This window comes from Chamaea fasciata, unplaced genomic scaffold (genome assembly GCF_029207755.1).
Source record: "Chamaea fasciata isolate MVZ Bird 193981 ecotype frontalis unplaced genomic scaffold, bChaFas1.0.hap1 SCAF_12, whole genome shotgun sequence".
NCBI classification, from domain to species: Eukaryota; Metazoa; Chordata; class Aves; order Passeriformes; family Sylviidae; genus Chamaea; species Chamaea fasciata.
Window position 1 is genome coordinate 7,247,744 of NW_027094097.1, and position 21,270 is coordinate 7,269,013.

The following is a 21,270-nucleotide window of genomic DNA, read 5'->3' on the forward strand; positions in this document are numbered from 1 at the left end:
GTAATTTTTAAACCCTGCTAATAAATGTGGAATCTGTGACATGTCCAAAAAATTGTGTTATATGTTTGACATGCCTAGCAGTCCAATGCATTAATTAGGGGCCTGACGAGTCTATGGGAAGTGTCAGCTAAACATAGAAAAGCTCAAATCAGGAAACACTTAAAACGGCAATATACTCACAGCCTGAAATAGGAAGAGAGATTGTTGGATGAATGACTTAGAGCATGACTCAGTAGCTATAAACCTATCTGAGGATATTCAAGTCAAGATCCACTATTTGTAACTATAGGAGAAATGAAAGTCGGTGGTAGATTTCTAGTTCTGCTTTGTGAACTGGTCAGGAAATTATTTCCTGGGTGTAATGGTATTTTTGCAGATGCTAATCATATTTTGGATTTGGATGTGAAGACATACAAATCAAGTTTAGTAGATGCCTCCTCTCTCCTCTTTCCCCCTCTTCTCCTCTGTGGGTGGGGCAGCGTTAAAACATACTTGAGAATTTGAAACTTAAATCCATCTTCAAAAAGAAGGGAAAAAATAAAAAAGAAGAGAAGAAAAGCATGAATTATGATGAACAATTAACTGACTGCAGCAAAGTTTTCCCCATAGCAGGAGACTGGTAAATGTTGGGAAAACAAATCTTCATAATTATTGACACTTGTGCTGGAGTAAATCTAAGCCAAACCATTAAGTTGCTCAACCACAAAGAGATGATTTAAATTATTCTGAAAATCTGTCTGTGTTTTCCTTTTGGAAATAAAAGGTGAGGTGGAAAATGGAGTTTATGTCTTCATGTTCCACAACACAAATCAGACTAACTTTTATTTTTAATTGCTGAATTTAAGAGGAGAAAAGGGAAGCTAAAAAAAGGCCATTGGAGTATTTCTGTGGTGATAAAATGCAAAACTGAATATACTGTATTTCAATTAAAACATCTGAGGCATTTCTTCATTTTCCTTATAATGACAATGTTGAGAAAATGTTCAAGAGTGGGACTGTCAGAAATAGGGATTTCCAAAAAATCTTATCCACATAACCAGAGTGCCAACTTAGAAAAGGAATGGCAGCATTGAAGCTGCAGGATCTTAAAGGCGACTCTTTCTTTAAAGGCTGCAAAATAAGACAAATAACCTCCAAACCAAAAGAGAAAAGCCTTCTAGTCACCAAAAGTGAAATTAGTCATCTCTGAGGAAGAAAAAAACAACCAAACATTTCCCAATATCACCCTTTGTAACTGGGATAAAACCAGTTTCTTTTAAATGTTCAGAGCTAATAATCTTTTATCATGCCGTGTACTGCCTTTATGGCTACGTCTTGTTCCAATTTTGGTTTCATCCATTCCCATTTCCAAACGACCATAACTTTCATACAGGCTTGCCATACACCAGATTCCATCTGTCTGTGACCTTGAATAAACAGGGAGCCTTTGATGTTCTTATGCACTGCAAACCACTTTGTCATTTCCAGTGATATATGAGCCACAGCGTTTTTTCGCTGTAGTGAAATGCAGTCATCATTGGTTTGTGGAAATGCTTTCCTGCTTCTTCTCTTGATGTAAGTTTACCATAGAACAAATTTACTGTAATCTTTGTGTTAACTTGTGCTTCCCTACAGAGTGAGAAAGAGGTCAGCAAAACAGCAGCAGGAGGCTAGAAATAGAAATCCTGCATGTACAGCATCACAGCAGCCAAAACAAGGGTCTGTCTCTAGAAGAAGTAGAAAAACCGAATCACACAAATCCCATCCAACAAATCAATTGATGATCAGAACAACATCTTCTTGAAAACAAGTATTATGAAGAATTTGTTAACTGGATGGACAGATTTACACACCCAACACAGCAGCTTTGTTGTGGCATTGTGTGTTCATCCTATTACATTTCAAGGCTGCAGTACAAGGCTGTTGGGTTTTGGCACTTCCAGAATGAAAAAGGGATTATGTGGTACCATATGTCAGGCAGCTGAAGCACAGGATTCCTGCTCTAACATGTTTGCCTTTCCAGTCTGGAGGGAGTGTTAAAACGAATGGAGCAGGAGAGGTGGGTGGGCCAGCACAGGGAGGGGACAGGGTGTTTTTGCTTTTGCCCCAACATCCCAGCAGTCCTGCTGCATTTCTGAAGACTCATGTCTGGATGTTTCTGCACCAGCCAAATGAAGAAAGAGTTCATCTTTTCCTCCAAGACTAAAACAAAAACACAAAGTAAAACCCCACAGCAATTATTTTTTAATGCAAATGCATGTTTATTTCATGCCCTCAAGCCTTTTAGTCCTGGTTGTTTGTGACAAACATTCCACAATAGACCCTTTAAAGTCTGGCATATGTGCCAGTACTAAAAAAAATACAGTAGGAGACATAAGACAATTAAAATGAAAGACGACAACAACATGCTGCTAATGGTTTTAAATTATTACATTGTAGAATAGTTACTGGTACATCATGGAAGAGCTGTCCCCGCAGCTCTGCACAAGCCTGAGCTCCATCAATAAACTAATCTTTATCATGTAATACATTGGTTTTCAGTTACAGCGATGTTTGCACCATACAGTCCAGCATCCTGTAACTATGGATAAAGGAATGACACAACTACACTCCAATTAGCTCGGGTCTCTGCTTCAGGATATGACAGGTTTTCATGGTCCACCTCCCCAATCAATATCTCCTGAGGAGACACCACTGCTTGACTTCCAAGATGGAGTTGTACTCAATAAATACAAGACGCCCTGCAAGCCCCAGTGTGCCCAGACTGCAGGAATTTGAAGTAACTCACAGAATAATTCATTTTTTAGGAGAAATTTGACCTAAATAGCATCCAAGATGCACCATGAATTAGCTCCCAGAGGACCTGGAGCAGACATTGGTGTGGAAGTTGGCTTCCAATGCTGGCTCACCTTTTACCACAACATTTCCATTTTTTGTGTAGTCGCAGTTCAACCAGGAGTCCTGAAAGATAGTATTTTGAAAACAGGATTTAGGCACCTGAATAATGGCAGTAGTTTTTTTAAAAAAGTTACCTATATACAAATAAATTCACGAAAATAACCAAAAGCATTTTTCTAACTTGGCAAGGAACAACAGCAGGTTGTGATTTTTCAGCATGAAATACAGAGGTGCCTCAATGTCTGTTCTTTCTTCTTTTTGAGTTTGTTTGGGGAAGTTTAGATAAAAAAGGAAAAAAGAAACCCAGGAATATTTCATAATAACCTATTACCAAGTAACTACATGCTCTTCTGGGATGTAAGGAGCTGGCATTTGAGTTCCATGCTTCCCCCATTCCAGAAAAATGCCTGCATCACTCATGTTCTTACCAGTCACTGGGTAGCTTGCTGCCTTCATACAAATGGCAAAGCTAATGCTTTCAGATAAAGATTTTTAAAAGTCAGATTTTAGCAATGTGAAGCTCTAGTTGGATTTAATAGATATCACCCCTGAAAAGCTTAATTTTTGAAAGATAAATGGAAAATTACATCCTCTACTTTAAGAACTGACTACCAGGAACTCCTTTTTTTAGTTCTTCCCTTATGCAATATCTGTGCTTTATAAATATTTCAGATAGAGTTTTCAATGCCATTTTAAAAATAAAGATATCGCATTCAAGAAAGACCAAGCAGAAAAAAATAATCTCAGTGTTGTCCCTTTATGTTACTGTCACAGCAAGTAGCAGTAGCATATTTTTCTCCATCCAACTTAAATTTACGTAACGATAACCGAGCATGTTAACTGCAAAGACACTCCAAGCAGCTAAAAGAAATTACTATAGAGTAAGAATTTTAGAGCCTCATGGAAAGATTTTCACACAAAGAAAAATATTTTAATATCGTTTCCCCTCCTCGATGGCTTAATTATATTTTAATAAAAATGAAAACAGACACACTTGGCTGCAGTTTGACACCACTAAAGGACAAAGTTTTTAATCCCATGAAAGAGAAAAAAACTTTACTAAGCTTAACTGTTCTATATTATTGAAGTATTAGAGAGACTTGCAATTCTTAGGCAGTCCTGAAACACATTTGTAAGGAATATTAGCTCAGTTTTAATGGAGAAGAAACACTACTTACAATGTGATGTAGGTAGCTGGGATCATGGCAGGGATGCTTGCCTAAGAGCACCAAGGAAATCTCCAGAGAAACCATGGGTGGCTACACACAGCACATGCCGTGGCCACTGTCCCATCCTTTCTAGAACCGAAGAAGAGTAAGAATTTCTACAGTAAGAAGTTAAAACCCACTCTCTTGCTGACAATTGATAAATTTTTACCTGCCAGAGCTCACCACAGGCAGGCTGAAACCCTCACACTAACAGCCGCACATCAAGGGCCACCAGCTCTGCAGTGGGGTTATACTCAAGGACAAATGGGATTTTAGACCCTTCAGGGAAAGTTAAGGATGAAATTTAAATGCCACTTTCACAAAGCTCAAGAGAGCTGGCTGAAAAACTTGTGAAAATAAGTCTCAGTACACATTGCCTAAACCGTCTGAAGCAGTCAACTGGGGAAGGGCAGGAGATTCTCTGATACAAAAGACCATGCACAAGTCAAGAAAAATTATCAAGAAAGATTCCATTAGCTTGGAATGGAAATTTCCAGACTCAGCAAGTCACCTAAGTAAGCACTCTGTGGAGTCAATTCATGGCCTGAAAACACCAAATATTTATGAAAATTAATTTGGGTGAAACTTATTTAAAATGCAGATTTATTAATTTTTAAGAGGATACAATTAAAATATTGCAGGTTAACTGCTTATGTAACAAGCAAAGACCAAACTACTGTAATGTATGTTTCAGGAAAACCAGAAATCCAGTGCTCAGAAGAATAAACATTCATAAACTCTGCAATCTAATTTTATACAGCAACAAAAACATACAATAAATTTCACAATCTTATTGATCCTATTACCATTGGCATTGCCCCAGCAATTGATTTAGTCATTTGATCATCAGGAGAAAAGGAAAGAGAATATAACATTTTAGTGGACTTCATAAATTCTATGCCTCAGCTTTCAAGTCCAACAAATAACACGATAAACCATGGAGATTATAAATGGAACAACTAAAGTTTTGTAATTACAACATGGTTTATAATGTAATAATTTAGCAAATGGCAGGCATGTTTGATTTATGCAAGATGCAGAATAGCAGGTTGCTTCTCATAAGAGCTGGAGCAACACATTTTGTAATAAATATTCAGAACAATCAAGTTTTGCATCTCAGCCTCTCCAAATGGTGACTGCTTGCTTGGCATTGTCTAAATTCAAGGGGTTATTTTAAAAGTGAAACAGATCTATTTCCCATCTTTCTTCTACAGACTTTTGAACCCAGTGTTAATGGTTTTTATCTATAGAGTATGAAATGGTTTTGGTTTTTACCATGATAGTAGGGTCATTAAGTACCTAAAATAGGCACAACATGTAGTACTGCCCAGTCAGTCTAAAAGGCTTAGAAGCTGCAGCAGCATCATTCAGTTACTGGGTTGCTTTGCCAGCCTTTCTACTGGCATGTGTGTGCAGGAGGTAACAGGAGAAAAACAATTCCCCGCTATGCCCATGTATCACCTGCCCCTCACCGGAGCTTTCTGGTCTGGGTTTGTGTTTCTCTGCACCTCTGAAATACATTTTAAGGTTTGGGGTTTTTGGTTTGTTGGGTTTTCTGTTTGTTTGTTTGTTGTTTTTTGGGGGTTTTTGTTTTTTCTTTCAGTGATATCAGCAGATTTAAAAACAAAACCAAAACAACCTCAGAGCAAACCAGATAGTGGATGTTTTGATTCAGTTTTAAACCTACCCCTTCAGCTAGGCCCAGAAACATCTTCTGCTGCAAGCAGACCTGCTGAGCCCAAGAACGTCTGTCTCAGCCACTGGTTCAGAGTGGCCATAGCACATTACAGGTAGCAAGAATTCTGTAGACACAGAACCTTCTTAAAGTGGCTTCCAGTTTGTTAAAGGTCAGACTTTTAAAATAATACTCTGAGAACAAGAAGCCTGCATGGCATTCGGTGAGTTGTACAGTCAGCTGGCTGGCAAACACCACGGCTTTCAGGAGGCTGCTGCAGTTTTTTCAGGCAACACAGCACAGGGTTGTGAGCCAAGAAAACATTCAGCTTGCTGTGAGCTGGGGATATTATGTCTGGCCACTGATGTCTAGCTCACCTCAGAAAACGTCTCTGTACTGAGAGAAAAGAAACCTTTATTCTCCTGACAACAATACATCCATTTTCATAAGTTCATTTTAAACTTAAGGAAAAAAAATAAACCCAACAGCAACAAACCAAGGCAAAAACATCCCTGCAAAGTCAGTTTCACTGTGTTGAAACCCCCAGAGCTGTCTCCCCAGGCACCCTGACAGTGGGTAGAAGCTCAAACTCTCCTGCTGCAGCCCAAAATGTAAATCTGTCTAAAAGTCAAACCCAGATAGTGTTTCAGTGCTCCTAGGAAGCCTGTTTTGCACAGCAGAAATCCAGCTATTTAAACAGTGCAGAGCAAGGGAATGAGTCAGGACACTGCCCTTGTCCACGGGAAGGTTTCCATTGACAGGAACAAATACTGGTGCAACAACAATAATTCTGCGTGAGCTGCCTCTCCCGTTCAGTATGTCTGCTCTGCTCTAAGAAAACTTTTCTGCTAATTACTCTGTGGTACATTCTTACATTTTGGCCAAACGATCAAACTTCAGACAGATTTTCAGAGGCAGTAAATTAAGGAAGTGTCTAATCCCCTGACACTCCCTCAGCGCATCAGTCTGCAGCAGCACAGAAGCTGACAACTCATAAATGGGAGATACAACCCTGTCCTGTGCCTGTACACAGGGGAAGGGCTGGCCAGACAGTAGTGAGCTGGGACAGCATTCAAGAAGCTTTCTAGGCCCAAGGCTTCACAGGCCTCATAAAATTTATTAGCTGCAAATTTATAGCAGCTCTTGAACAGAGTGATGTATGGTCTAATTCTCAGTGGAAAATTCACAGTAAAAATTCCCACAGGAGAGAAGTAACCAGTGACATGGGATTCTCTAGCAGAATGGGAAATTCTGGGAGAGACACCCAAAATCTGGCCTGCTGTATATTCACAGTTCAGGACAGCATCACATGAAATACCTGCCTGTGACAGCAAGGTCTCGTCCCTTTGAAGGAAAGGCAGCTGCTGCTGAACAGTTCATCACAATAAAAGAGGCTGATGTCACCATGGGCCTACATGAAATACTATCAAATATGTGACTTATTTCTACTAGCTGTTACTTCTAAAGTGGTATTCCCCTCCTTATTTAATCTTATTTTCTAAGCATCACTTGGAAAAAAAAAAAAAACCCTCCTCTTGAGTTTCATCAGAAATGACTTGGATGATCTTCTGTTAAAAGAATGACTTTTATCCTCATTCAAATACATATTGTATTGGCTTAGAAACATCAAAGAGGAGATGTCTTTACATATTCCATTTCTAAGAAAAGAAAAGGAGTTCTCTCTTTATTAACATTGGTAATGTTGAATCTTATAATGAAAAATGCACAAAAGCAATATTTTTGATGAATAGGTAATAGAACAGCACTGAATAAGAGAGCATTAATATATTTTTACCCAAAAACTCAGTCAGATAATGCATCAGGAAGGTTTTGAACTGAGATGAAGCCGCAAGCAAAAAATGAAGTCGGTGGTCTCTCACTCCCCCTTTTACAGCCCAATATTTTTATTGACCTTGAAAATCCACCACACAGTTCAAGCACGGCTTCCAACATGTGACTGCCACAGCCCACAACAAGCACAGCAGGAGCACTTCCTCTCAGGCCAGAAGCACTTCACAGGACACAGATAATGGTGACTGACCACACCAATACGAAAACATTACCTAGGGCAATTATTTGAATTATGAGTGGAAAAATAATGCAGTAGCATCTTGCAAGTAAGGTTTTTGTACCCACGGATATTTTCAGAGGTTTTTATTGCACCAGCAAGTGATGTGCAGAAGTCTGCAGCATTTGGTAGGGGATGGGCAGATATCCTTTCTGTCTCTGCTATGTGCAGCACAATAGACCCTTTGTGATGTTCCCAAGAAAACCTATTTATGGACTTGGATTTTGAACATTCCTTTCACTGTTTGTCATCTTTTACCATTGTCTTTAAACCACTGTGATAATGACATTACAAAGGGCCATATAAGCAGTTAGATTGGAAAACAAAAAAGGAGAAAAAAAGAAAGGAAATTTTAAAATAAACCAGGCATGACAGTCCCCTGCATTTTTCATTACTTAATTATAGTCAATAGAAATCACAGAAATCTAATATTAGTTTGAGGAAAAAAAACCCTATCTCTGTCGAACTCTAAAAATTCTGTTGAGGTCTGCAAAAGGGATATCATAGGAAAATACACTGTACTAGAATAACAGCCAGATATTTTGGTATTTGTGTTGAGAAAATATCTTCATATGTATGTACAGAAAAGATGGTACTTCATTTTTCAAAACATTTTAATTAGGCTTTGGAATTTCAAAAATCCTAACAAATCAGTGTTGGAAAAATCTAGATTCCTACAGTGACCCCTTCACACCATTATCTTTGCTCCTCTGGTTTTACATAAAATGGAAATTTGCATTTGGGAGTGTTGTACAGTGCAGTAATAAACATATTCCTTCTTAATTCTTCCTGTTTTGCTTTACTTATTTTACAATAAAATAATTGTTTCATTGCAACATTACCTTGAAAAATGAAGATGTGCTGGGATCAGAGTTTGTATGAAAGAACAGTAGTGGTAGATGCAGTGGTAGATGAAGAGTAAGGATGTATTAAAAAAAGCAGAGGAGGAAAAGCAGAGAGGCATTAGTGTATCAGTGAGGGAGACTGATGAGAGACAGCACCCTCATCCTCATGAATCTCTTCTCTACCACACAAATGTATTTTCCACAGAGGATTTAATCCACCTCTCTATTCAAGACCCACTTGTCTAATCATTTATCATTTTCTTCCCTCATCACTTCTGTGCCTGAAATCACATCCTACAACCACAGAACAAGAGCCATGGCCATGGAAGTGACTCAGTTGAATGCACTGGGCAGGTTCTCATTCCAACCATATTCCAAATCCTTTGCAAAAGCAATGTTACCATGCTAGTTATATTAATACACATAAAATTTGCCTATCTCTTTCCTTGTTTTCCTGTTCTCCTATATCTCTCTACTTGTCTGTCTTTACTATGTACAACACTCACAGAGACGACTTTTTCTTCTCCATGCTTGGAGCTTGGCTCATACAAAGGCCTGCCACAGATAAATAAGACAACAATTTAATCTGCACTCAGTCTTTGTGATCTGTGGAATAGCAATGTCTTGTTTGAAGTGTGGTATTACATTTGGAAACAGCAAACAAGAAGTTAATTATTTTTTGTGTTTGTATCAGTCACTCTTTTTCCTACAGATTGAGCCGCCACCTCAGCCTGCTGACTCTGAGCTTCAGAGAAACAAGAGACCAACAGGGCTGAACTGCATTAGGGTAAAAAAAGTTCAGACAAAGAGAAGGAGTAAATCTAGATGCCTATAACATCTGAGATAGTGGCTCGGGACACAGACATAATACTGTTATGTAGGGAAGCACTGGCATTTTGGCAATTACAGAGTTCAAAAGATGCCCACAGTCAATCAAACTGGAATTAACAAATGGAATACAAACTACACAGGGAGATATGAGATGAGAGAAGAGGAAAAGAGTGCTAGGATTAGGAGCTAACTCAGAGCTGCAGTAGACTCACAGGGTTTGTAATGGCTACTATAATTTCTGCATGAGAATAAACACTTCAGTGATAGGAAGGGAAAACCAGAGGAAAGGAAAAAAAAAAAAGGAGATGGTAGTCATACCCTCTTCTTTTAAAATATAAACCATTGGCAGAAAAAACTTTCTAAAGTTACTTTCAAAACCAAGAGATGTAACAGCAACCTATGCTGTATTATCAACCAAAGATTTTGTCTTTAAAGGGACTGGGATAAAATTTTCTTAACAATTATTCAAAACTCTACTTTTAAGATACAATAAAAGCTATGAAAACAGAATTTGCACATGATATTTTACAGAGCTGTGAAAAATTAAACCACATGGGAAATAGCCAAAATGAAATGTTTCATATATTTGTGAGTACATTCATGCATGTGCTCCAAAACACAGCTCACTCAGTACCAACCAAGAAGATTGCGTGCTACAACGAAGGATTTTATGAAAGTAAAGTCAGGCCTCTCTTGAGGCTGGAAAAGAATGCATTGTTCAAATGTGCGCCCTTTCTGTTTCATCAGCTTTTGGATTCCATGCTGACATTAATATATACGCCCCAAGATGCACATTGACACCGCAACATGTGGTCTAAGAATAATCACCACATCAGAGATTGACATGAAGGACAACATTTGTCTGACAGAAGAACATGGAGCAAACAAAGCATTGACATACACAGACTTGAAGCCACACAAGGAAACAGACTTCAGTCTGCAATCACTACCCTCCACATCTCACTGTTGTCACTCCCAAAAAATGAGCAGAGACAATCCATCTTCATATTGCTCCTGCTCCCTGGATATAGGCATTTCAACAGTGCCCATGTGATTTGAGCCAACCAAATCACAAATCAACCTCTCACTTTGCTAAATCCCTACCCATTTGTCTAGTGTTTAAGAATTAAACTCTTGGAAATGTAATTACATCCAATATCCCCTCTTCCTGCTTTGTTCCTGCTGCAAACAGGGGCATTGCAGTTTTAAAAGCGTCTGCCTTCACAACCTTGCTTTCTAAGGATGTACAAGCAAATCTTCTCTGACCTTGCACAAAGTGGAGGAGAATCATGGAATGGCTGGGGTTGAAAGAGACCCTAAAGATCATCTCATTTCAACCTCCTGCCGCAGACCTTACACTAAACCAGCTTGCTCAGAGCCCCATCCAGCCTGGCCTTGAACAATTCCAGGGAAGGAGCACCCACAGCTTTTCTGATCAGCCTGTGCCAGGGCCTCACCACCTTCACAGTGAAGAATTTCAAAGCCATGCAAGCAATTTGCAGCAAAACCAGGAAGGGCAGCCAGGCTTGTTGGCTGGCAGGTGAGCTGAGAACAGCCTGTTTTCTGCACTTGTGCTCTGTACTGAGCCACAGCAGAGGTCCTGTGCTAGGCTAGAACAAGGCAAAGCACTGCAAATTTTCATTACAGACATTTTTCCAAATCATGTCTCCAATTAATATATAATTATGTTTTCTTTTTAAAAGCATAGGAGAGAAAATGCGTAGTCCATAAATCCTACAACATTCAAAGATACAGTCCTGTTTAATTACTGTATGACTACAAATGAAAGATTCCCTAAGTCTTCTAAATGAAAGGCTTATTCCTATAGTTTCAAGGGCAACAACTTAATGTGAACTCTCAGTTGAAGATGCCAACCATATTGAAAACTAGAAATAAAAAACAACATAGAGTAATGAAGAACAGGGCAAAAAAAGGGTATAACTGAAGAGCAAAAATCAAGGAAACAGAAAAGAGATAATTCACAAAATCCCGCAGGATAGAAGGTAGACTTTTGGAGGGGTCTAAACAGAAAACAGCAATTCAGCTGTGATTTCAGGATATGAATCAGTAGGATACCAATACAACTATCAAGCAGCAAAGTTCTTCAAGCAGGCATTGCTAGGCTTACCACCATCACCCTGTCCATCAGCAATGAAAATTTGTAAGATAAGCTCTCGGGTCTTCCCAACTTTCTCAGCAGTAACTGACTTCACATTATAATCATGAATATCATCATCTTTATGAACAGGAAGTTGGAAGTGGTGTTTTCTGTTTTGGCTGTACTTGTTGGAGGACAAAGATCTGGGTTTCTGTCATGTACGGACTTAGGTAAGGGATGTTTCCAATTTCTGTCTTCAAACTTCCAATACTTTCTCCTAGACAGAGCTCTTTCTCCCAAGAAAGATGACTTTACAACAGCACTGCTGTAAGTTAATGGTTAGTTCTGCCAAAAGAGGACAGAAATGTTTAGGATTCTCACCTCTGCTTACATTTTATAGACAAAACATTTGACATAGAGATGGAAAGATGATGACTGCACTGAGTGTAGGTTATAGTAAACTCTCCTGCTTATCCAGACAGCTGCATGTTGCACAGCTTGAATGCAGGATCTCAGCCATGATTTCTGTCACTCAGCCACTGCTGATGGAAGTGCTTTGCTAAAATTTTCCTTTATTTCAGCAGCATCTAAAAACACCAGATGTGGTTAAAGTCCTGTGAGATTACACAGAACACAGCCCTTTTGTAAAGGACCAGTTGCCTTCACTCAGCTGCCCAGGGTTGGGTGACATGTAGTGTGAAAGTGCTCTTACACTCAGGGTCTCACTGCCCAAAAAACATTCCTTGGTATCGTTCTTTTTTTTTAATAGAGGGAAAACCAAGTCATTGTACACAATTTTCTAAGATTCAGCAGAAATTAACCCCTGATTTTCTGAGGCTGTGGCCACTGCTTAACCATGTTGTAGATCACCTGCCCTCCCTCCTTCAGTTCAGGCATTCCCTCAGCTGCAAACCCCTGACAGAGCCGGTCAGTAGTGCCCATCGCCCCAGGTCACTCTTTTCCTTGGAATGATTCAGCATCCTGAGCTCAGTACTGAAGAGAGACTACCCTGACCCTTCACCATTCCCTCTTTCAGTCCCACTTCTGAAGGTCTCCTCTTTGATACTATCACTGCAATATTTGGAAGCCATGAGTTAGGCTGGGCTCTGCTAGCCAATGTACAGCACAGCTATCATGAAGTCCAGTTAATAAATATGTGATGTGGGACTTCTCAGCTGGTCTTGGAAGCTGAGAATGCTAGAAATTTATCTATTAATGAATGAAAATTAAAAACTTTTTCTTGACTCCTAAATTTGGGACCTTAAAAAAATTTCATCCTCATAAGAACTGCACAAGACCACCCTAATTTCGCACCAAGATTGTTCCAGTCTCTGGAAGATCCTTATTTCCTTCCTATCTGATGTTCTGTTGTCTATTTTCATTACAAAAGCAAAAAGCCTGTTACTAAATTGCTGAGAGCAGCATGATTATTTGTACTTCTGTAATTTGTCATGTACAAGGGGAAAACTTGCCATCATATTAAGTTATGGCATTTTCATAACTACTTGCCACAACCAGCAAAAGATTACTAGAAAGAAATTACTTAAGGACACCAAAACAAAAATTACTTGCTTTTGCTCTGATAATTTTTCAGCTTGTCTTTTCTGTAGAGAGCAGTAGCAGAGCTGTCTTGGTATGCAAACATGGAGCCCAAATTCATCTGTTTATATACATCCTGTTTCCCAGATGTGCAGGGTGCAAACATACATAATATATATGGGTCAAGTTTGATTGCTTGGGAAGGAGGCAATAATGCAGGACTAATTATTTTCCTGACCTGATGGGTAATATTTTATTTAACTCCACTCCAGGGAAGCTAAACTAGATGGTGGGAAAGAGAAATGTATTCTCAAAGGAATAATGCCAGTTTATGCAGCACCTTTGATTTTTGCATACACTCGATGATTGAGATAATTTTAAAATATTATTTATTCATTATGTTTTTATTTGGACCCCCAATGTAAAGGTTACATTTTCCTCTTCCCCACCCCATGCCTAATATTTGTTACAGTTGAATTTTTCAAACCATTTACTGTCTGAAGGGTAAGTAGAATGACACTGCTCATAATGTGCAAATAAATGTGAAATAAGCTAGTCAGCTCAAGTGGAATGAATTACTGTCACTGGTAAAATAAGGCAAGAGGGAACAGCTGCCTTGGGAGCTAAAAAAGACTCCAGCAGGTACTGCTATTGAGTGACTGGAATAACACTTACTATGATTTATCAAAGACCACTTGAAAGCACTTCTGAGGCATTAAACAGGCATGAAAAGAGGCTTTAGTGGCAACAGGACTATGCCAGAACTGAGTGATTAGGAGACTCAAAAGCTTGACCTGAACTTTCAGCCTATGAACAAGGGATGCCAAAAATCTTCAAAGATATATGGAAGAAAATGGAGAGTACAGTCAATTTTGAAGAGATGACCACAGAGCTACTGGGTCCTATTACAAAACCCTGATTGCACGACTATGGAGAAAGGGAAAAACCTCAGTCCGTGATTAGTACCACAGCACTGCACCAGTCCACCAGAAAATAGCTTTGTGTAGGAATAATCTCATAAATTAAAGAAAATACTTAAAATATTTTCAGCTGCAACATCCCTGTGGTCAAAGACAATTTTCTGCCCTCCCAGTTTACACTGCTAGCCTGCAATTCCAGCAATGCCTTTGTGGCAGGGGCTGGAAGGGTGGTGCCACAGGCATCAGTGCTGCCTCTGCCAGACCCCTGCAGTGAAAAAATTCAGCTGGCACAGACCAAGGTCGTGCTTCCAGCTCTCACCTGTCCAGCCAGTGCTTATTCTGCTGGATAAAATAAAGTGTTTTGATGTTGGGCAAGCTTTAAGGATGGTCCTGCTCCACAGGGTAGATCCCTTGTTGCAGGGACTGGAGGATGGAATAGCTCAGTGACAGCAGCAGCGTTTGGCTCCAATGCAGCTGACCTCACAGCAAAGGTGTTTCCCAGGAAGGGAACATTCCAGTCTGCCCAGGGCATGGCAAGGACCTCTCTGCTCAACAAGAGGTAGCACTTTGCAAGCCCCACAGGACTCCGGCAGCCTTGTAGCACCTGGTGTTTCAGGCCTCACCTTCTCAAGAGAGAGGCATTTGCACCCATTTAACATTGCATTTTCTTTATAGAAAATAAGTCATTAAGCAAGTTATGACAGTGAAGACTTTTAGAAAAGAAAACCTTAGTTTGTGGCAGAGTTCCCAGCTCCCTGTCTCATCTTTGGAAGAATGGACACCTAGAGACTGCTGTAGGAGGGGAAAAGCATTAATGGAGAGCTCTGAGGTAGTAGGGGAGGACAGGTTTTCTCACACTGCCTGATAAACTACATTTCACCATCCAACTTTATGATTTTCTGCAAAAAATAGACCTCTCCCTACTTCTCTGCAAAGATTTAATAGCTGCAAGTAGTAAAACGGTCTCACATTACTAAGACTTCATTATTTTCACAAAAAATACTACTGTCATCTACTTGCACATTATGAAGTGTTACCATAAAACAAATCTCTTATAGTCATTAGCATGAATTAGTGAATTTCTACTGTCTGTTCAAGACAATTGTTGCTATTCTGAATCTTAAAGACCTAAAGCGCATCACCATTGTGCCTGAAACCAAACAATGCTTGAAAAATACATCAAACAAATGCTGATACTGCAGTGCACAAGGCCCATAGCATTTCCTTATATTCCCAGGAAGCTCTCAGAGACATCAGTTATTATACAACAGTAATGGCACTGAAGATTTAGCACGGTTTTATCCTTAAATAGTCCTAAATGGCACAAAATCAAAATAACCATGAGGCCATCTTTCCATGGCTGGCACAACAAAGGCAAAACAAAATAACCACTCTCCTGTTGTCTTAACTGTGGGGAAAGCACCAAGATGGGGCAGGAGACACTCCGTGAGGTTGTTCTACCCAGGAACTGGCTGCTGGAATACAAACCAGCCAGCAGTGTAGGCTGTGAGTGCTCTGAAGCTGCAGATGTGCTGCAAGGTCCCATTGGCACAGAGAGGCAATAGATGTGGGAGATTTGTACAGTCACGAGGCAAGAGATGTGACAGAACTTGGTTTCTCTGCTCTGAAAAATCTGCTCTAAGAATTTATTTCCCATAAGTGTCCAACTGGAGAAATATGAGACAGCACTTTTGCAGTGTAGGCAAGTTTTATTTCCTCAGATGAGACATGTCTGTACAATTGCACATGCAGACAGGACACAGTAAAGTCAGGACCTAACACTCCTTAAAAAGCAGATGAACCTCAAAACTCTTTATATAATTTTAATATACCTCAGAATGTTTCCCCTTTAGCATTTTCAGGGCTCACAGAGCTTTGATAGAAAGGATTAGACCCAAAATCATGATAAAACAGTACCAACAGAGGTTGCCAGCCATTCCAGCAGACCACAATTTCTGGGAACATTCTAGGAATCCCCAACTCTTTGTGCTTCTGTGAGGGTGCAGACAGGTTTCTCTGGAGGAAGAACATAACCACTGAGCTGTCCTGTGGGATCACTGTCTCCAAGTACTCTGGAGAACAGATTAAAGAGCGGAAACTTTTTTCAACACTTCTTTTTCATCTGCTTTCTAAACACAACACAGTTCAAAGGCCACGCCAGTGCTGCTGGAACCAGGAGCTGCTTTAAACCACCGTGTGTGTGCCTGACAGAAATAACCAAAAACATCAAATTATTTCCCCAACGACAAACATGATTTTTTAAAAGGTAATTACATTGCTCCTTGAGAGGTTAACTAAAATAGGTAAATTAGTTGTATTTGCAGCTGATTGTGACAGGTAGGAAGAGCTTAACAACATGCACAGCTTTAGTTACAACATCTCTGGAAAAGTCCTCAGGGATTTAGAACAATGAAACTGTAATTTAGCCAGTCAGTCACAAAGAGCCATAAACAGATTCATAGAGACACTTCTGTACGCAAGCTCCTTGTATATTTTATGAGGGAAGCACTATCTGCCTTCCCTCTCCTTCCCTGATCTCTCTCTTCCCTATATATCAAGCTCACAAACAAAACAATGTAAGTGCTAAGAGAAAAAAAATAAATAGAATAGAGAGACTTTATCTACATGGCATTGCTCAGATCTTGTAATAAATATAATTCTCCATGCAATTATTTATTTTCAAAGAAAATCCTTGTTTTCAAAAATACGAAAGACACCATCAGTTGTTTTACTTCAAGGTTTGCAAGGTTCAGCTAACAAAACTGAACAGTTGATACAAAGTCTTTGATGACAGCCCTTTGGTTTCCTTGCTGTAATTGCATTTCATAGCACGGGAGCTAATTCATATAACAGAAGGCATTGTTTATATGCAACTGCATTTTGCTTGTTATGGCAAATACTTCTGTCCTTCCCTCATCTTTCAAAAGTCAAAGCTTCCAAGAATGTGCATAGATTTTCTAGGACTGGCTGGATATGGATTAGCCAGGAGACATGCATGTGGAAATCACCCACAGACCCCTGCAAAGGTTTACTTCAATAGCTTAGTTGAGTAGCAATAGCAATTAGAATGGGTCTGAACTGGTGAGGCAAACTTGAAATGATTCTCTGCAAACCCCTGTAATTGGATCACCAACAGCTGTTTAGCCTCGCTGACCCTCAGCCAAAACAAGAATGATTTCAACTGAAAAGGCTTCAGTCCCAGAAGAAATGACAAAAAGTACATCACCAAATATCCACATCAGGGAATTAAGCATTATTTGACTATTATTCTGAGTCCTCTCTTGACAAGGCTGAAAAACAGAAAAATAAAATTTGGTGCCAACTACAGAAAATTTTGGTTGGGAAAAAAGAATGCACTGTGCAATTAAAAGGGGGATTCTCCCTGAGCATACAGCTTGTCCCTAACCAGCATATTGCCACACATCTGAACTAAAGTCCCTCACAGCTGACAAAGTTAATGTGGTATAAAATCCACAACTGAGAAACATAGTTCAAATCTAAGTAAATATCACATTTTTCCTCCCCTTCTCAGAAATTACAAGTATAGTGCAGCTTGAAAGCAAACACGTCTGGAATGAGTACTTGAAAGGAAAACAAAAAGAGAAGCAAACTCATGAACCTGATGCAAGTAGTGGTGTTGCTGGTACACTCTTTTCTAAGGCTGCATATGTACCTTGTAAAGCTCATTTGCAAATGTTGTTGAACCAAACTCAACCTGAGCCAGCCCTGTAACAATTACCAGTAAAACTGATGTTAGATCTGACTAGACTGTAATACTATAAAATTTTAAGCCCAGCTCCTGGATCCTGTTGAAAAGGAAAAGCTATACTGCTGACAAATCAGCATAATGTGAAAGCAGTATGGAGGAAGAAAACTGTGATTCAAAAACATTGCAGAATGCAAACAGAATTAATTTAAATAGAACAGCATGGGCATAGAGCTAATATTTAGAGTTAACATAACAATACAATATAATTACATCAAAATAGAGAAAGCCACAGGGCTCCAAGCTTAGCAGTAAATCATCTCACTCCACCTAGGAGTTGCTGGAGCAGACTGCTGCTCAAAAAAGAGGAACCTCAGCTGCACATCAGCAGTGACGTGAAGAAGATGCCCTCCTCAGGGCTCTTTGCTGGTGCCTGCCAGTGGAACAGAAGGCATCTGTCAGAATACCAGGTCCTAGGAAAATAGAGTTTCAAGGTGTTACCCTTCTCAGCCCACTGAGCCAGACACCGCAAGCTGATCTATTTATTGCGTGACTCTGTCCTTGCAGGAGATTCTCACAGCATTTGGTGTGGTGCCCACTGTTGGTTTGTCCCCCCTTCCTCCTTCTGATACAGTTTTCTGGGGTTGCTCTCAACCCAAATTCCTGAACAGTTCTGGAATTATTCCAATATTTTGCTTTTTGGTTTGCTCAGCATTTTTGTCAGTTTCTCGTTGAGTAGAAATACTGTATTCCACTTATGGAGCAACATATACAGTTTGAATTTTCTCCCAGAGGAAAAGAAAATTATTTTAATTTAGCTGATAAACCAGCTATGCTCAAATATGAAAGACAGATTTGATTGTGGCAGTCGAAAGTATCTCTTCTGCGAGTTATGAAGGACCAAATGCAAGTTCTTCCTTCACAAGTAGAGCTAAAATACCATTTTTCTGTTTTTTATATAGTTCAGATCAAGCAACTGAAATATTTCTCCCTAGTCACACTTTATGGAAACTTTTGTAATATAATTTAGAAAAGGTGTGTAGAGAAGACAATGCCCAAGAATGGCTAACACAGACCACTGCCCATCACAGCTTTAGCAGCACAGTCCACACAAAGTGGCTTTCCACCAGCACTCAGGGACTGCCAAATGACCTGGGGGCTTCCATACACGTGGCAAAGCCAACCTAGCCCAGGTCTCCTTTCTCAAGACTGCCCAGATGCAACGTGTGAATCAGTACGTCACCATTAAGAAGATTTTAATGGGCTTTGGAGACATGTAATACTATTTATAATCAACCCTCCTAGAAAGTTGTTTGCATACTCCTCCCTGATGCGGCTTCCCTTGAAGAGAGTTGCTACACAATCATTACAAATTGATTGCAAAAGAGCTAACAATCATGATTAAATCATTAAATTCTTGTCTACGCTTCAGAGAGTGGAGAGAAAATTAACTTCCCACCAACCTAATTTTTTCCTGAACATGAAATAATGATTTTCTGCCCGTCTAATTACAAAGCCAACATCTGATCAAGCCGGCATCCAGAGGGGATTATCACATGCACAAGTATTAGACCTCATTACCAGCTTGAGTGCAAAATTATTACATCTTGTAATTGGATGGTGAGATTTATATACAGATCGGCCCGGTTTCTGTAAGATTGTAATTACAAGCTTCGTTGGTTAGCTACTTATCACTCAGCACAGAAGAGAGGAAAATAAGCAACAGAAAAAGCATTTCATTAACCCATAACCCTATCAAGGGAGAACCACTGTAACATCCATGTCTGCATTAGGGAGAACAGCTAAATTCACAGATGAAACAATTTATTATACTCTTTGCAAATGGGATTTCATTTTGTTTAACCCCTAATGAACTATTTTGGTAAACTGTATGAGCAAACCATCCATTTTATAGACAACTAGGTTCAATATAGTAATTATAAGGGGTAACTGACTGAAATAAATACTCATCTGCTTAGGGGCAAGGTTATTTGATATACAATTGCACATAGATCTGAGCACTCACAATAGGCAGAGTAAATAAGGAGCTCGCCTTGGCTTGTTGCAGAGACAGGAAAGCCCCTTGCATACAATCAGAGCTGGGAGAGAATAAGAAATCCTGCTGTGAGAGTAAGACATGTACACATACAAATTGCCAAAAGGTAAGATTATCAGGGTCTGCCAGGCCATGTTCAGAGCACAATTAAAAATACTGAACATCCTGCACCAGTGCTTTGGGGATGTCAAGGTGCAGGTGTGTACAAGCAACTGAGTGGGACAGATATACAACACCCATTCAAGAAGTAATTTCTAAATCACATTTCCAGGTTTTTTAAGAAGAAACTTTTAGGCCTCCTAAGCAAACTGAAGAGAGTAAGAACCAATATTACAGATACATTTGTGCCCACTTTCTGTTTCCCCCTCATTTTCTAATTCTGATGGCAGGGTGTGAATGGATGTTTCTCATCGACACAGTTCTTACTTTGAATAAGCCCAGAGCTTTTTGAGTGATTATTAAGGAAGCCTATTCTTAAAATAAGATTCTTGCAGAACCATCACCTTTTTTCCCCTATTTTTCCCCCAAATACTCATTTTTTTACAACCTGGAACTGAAAAAAATCCCAGCACACAAGTCATTATAGCAAACTAAAGGGATTTCCACTTTCTCTTGTATCCAGTAACAAGTTTCAGAAAGGTAAAAGCCTTCCCATTCTCTTGCACCATAATCTATTTATTTCATTAGTAGCAAGCGAAGAAACCAAACCCGGGTTAGAATTTAAAAACAACAACCCAACAAACAAAAATCCCCACAAAACAAACTTATCATCCCAAAAAAAGCATGCTTAGGTAATCTAACTAATGGAAATATACCCTGGGTATAAAAAAGTGTTTTCCATAATCCCTTGCACTTTCTACCCAACATCCAAACCCAACACAGTAAAGTCCTGTTGTGGATTGAAGGTAACCATTGTGTAACAATGTGGAAATTCAGAGTGTTTCAAAAAGAGAGGCGTTTTTGAATGCTTCACGAAATATTTTCCAACTCAATTCAGTTTTGGAAAACAACCTTAATTTCAAAGATCATTTTCATCACAAACCTATTTAAACTGGATCTTTGTCTCATGTCACTGTTGAACTCTAATCAATTCCAGCAGTGCTGGGTAAACCCACAAGCAGCATATCAAGATTATCTGCAGGGAGGGATGATTCTCTGTTATTCCAAGTTGTAGCACCCAAAGATTCCAGCTGGGCTCCGCATTATTCTGGCCACTCATCACACACAGATAACAGAAAATATTTACTCCAGAGGTCTGGCAGTCACAGGCAACTGATACAGGAAGTGCTAAGTGAACTGCTACCTTGAGGGGCTTTAGCACAATAATTCTTTTAAACACAAGTTGTTTGCCTGGCAGATATTTTCTTATTATTCTCAATCTCTATAATAAATATTTCTATGTCCTTCTAAACTGCCTTTTCTCTATCCTTATTTGTTTCTGTCAACC

General features: G+C 39.4%; 1 long non-coding RNA gene across 1 annotated transcript in view; it reads right to left on the reverse strand.

Annotated features, from left to right (window-relative positions):
• Positions 1 to 2,900: 2,900 nt before the first annotated feature.
• LOC136295860 (uncharacterized) overlaps positions 2,901 to 21,270 on the reverse strand; it is a 71,251-nt gene continuing 52,881 nt past the window's right edge. The window contains exons 3-4 of the long non-coding RNA XR_010722817.1: positions 4,056 to 4,175; positions 2,901 to 2,940 (exon numbers count right to left, since the gene is read on the reverse strand). This is a non-coding gene — a long non-coding RNA (uncharacterized lncRNA). The remainder of the gene's footprint in view (positions 2,941 to 4,055; positions 4,176 to 21,270) is intronic.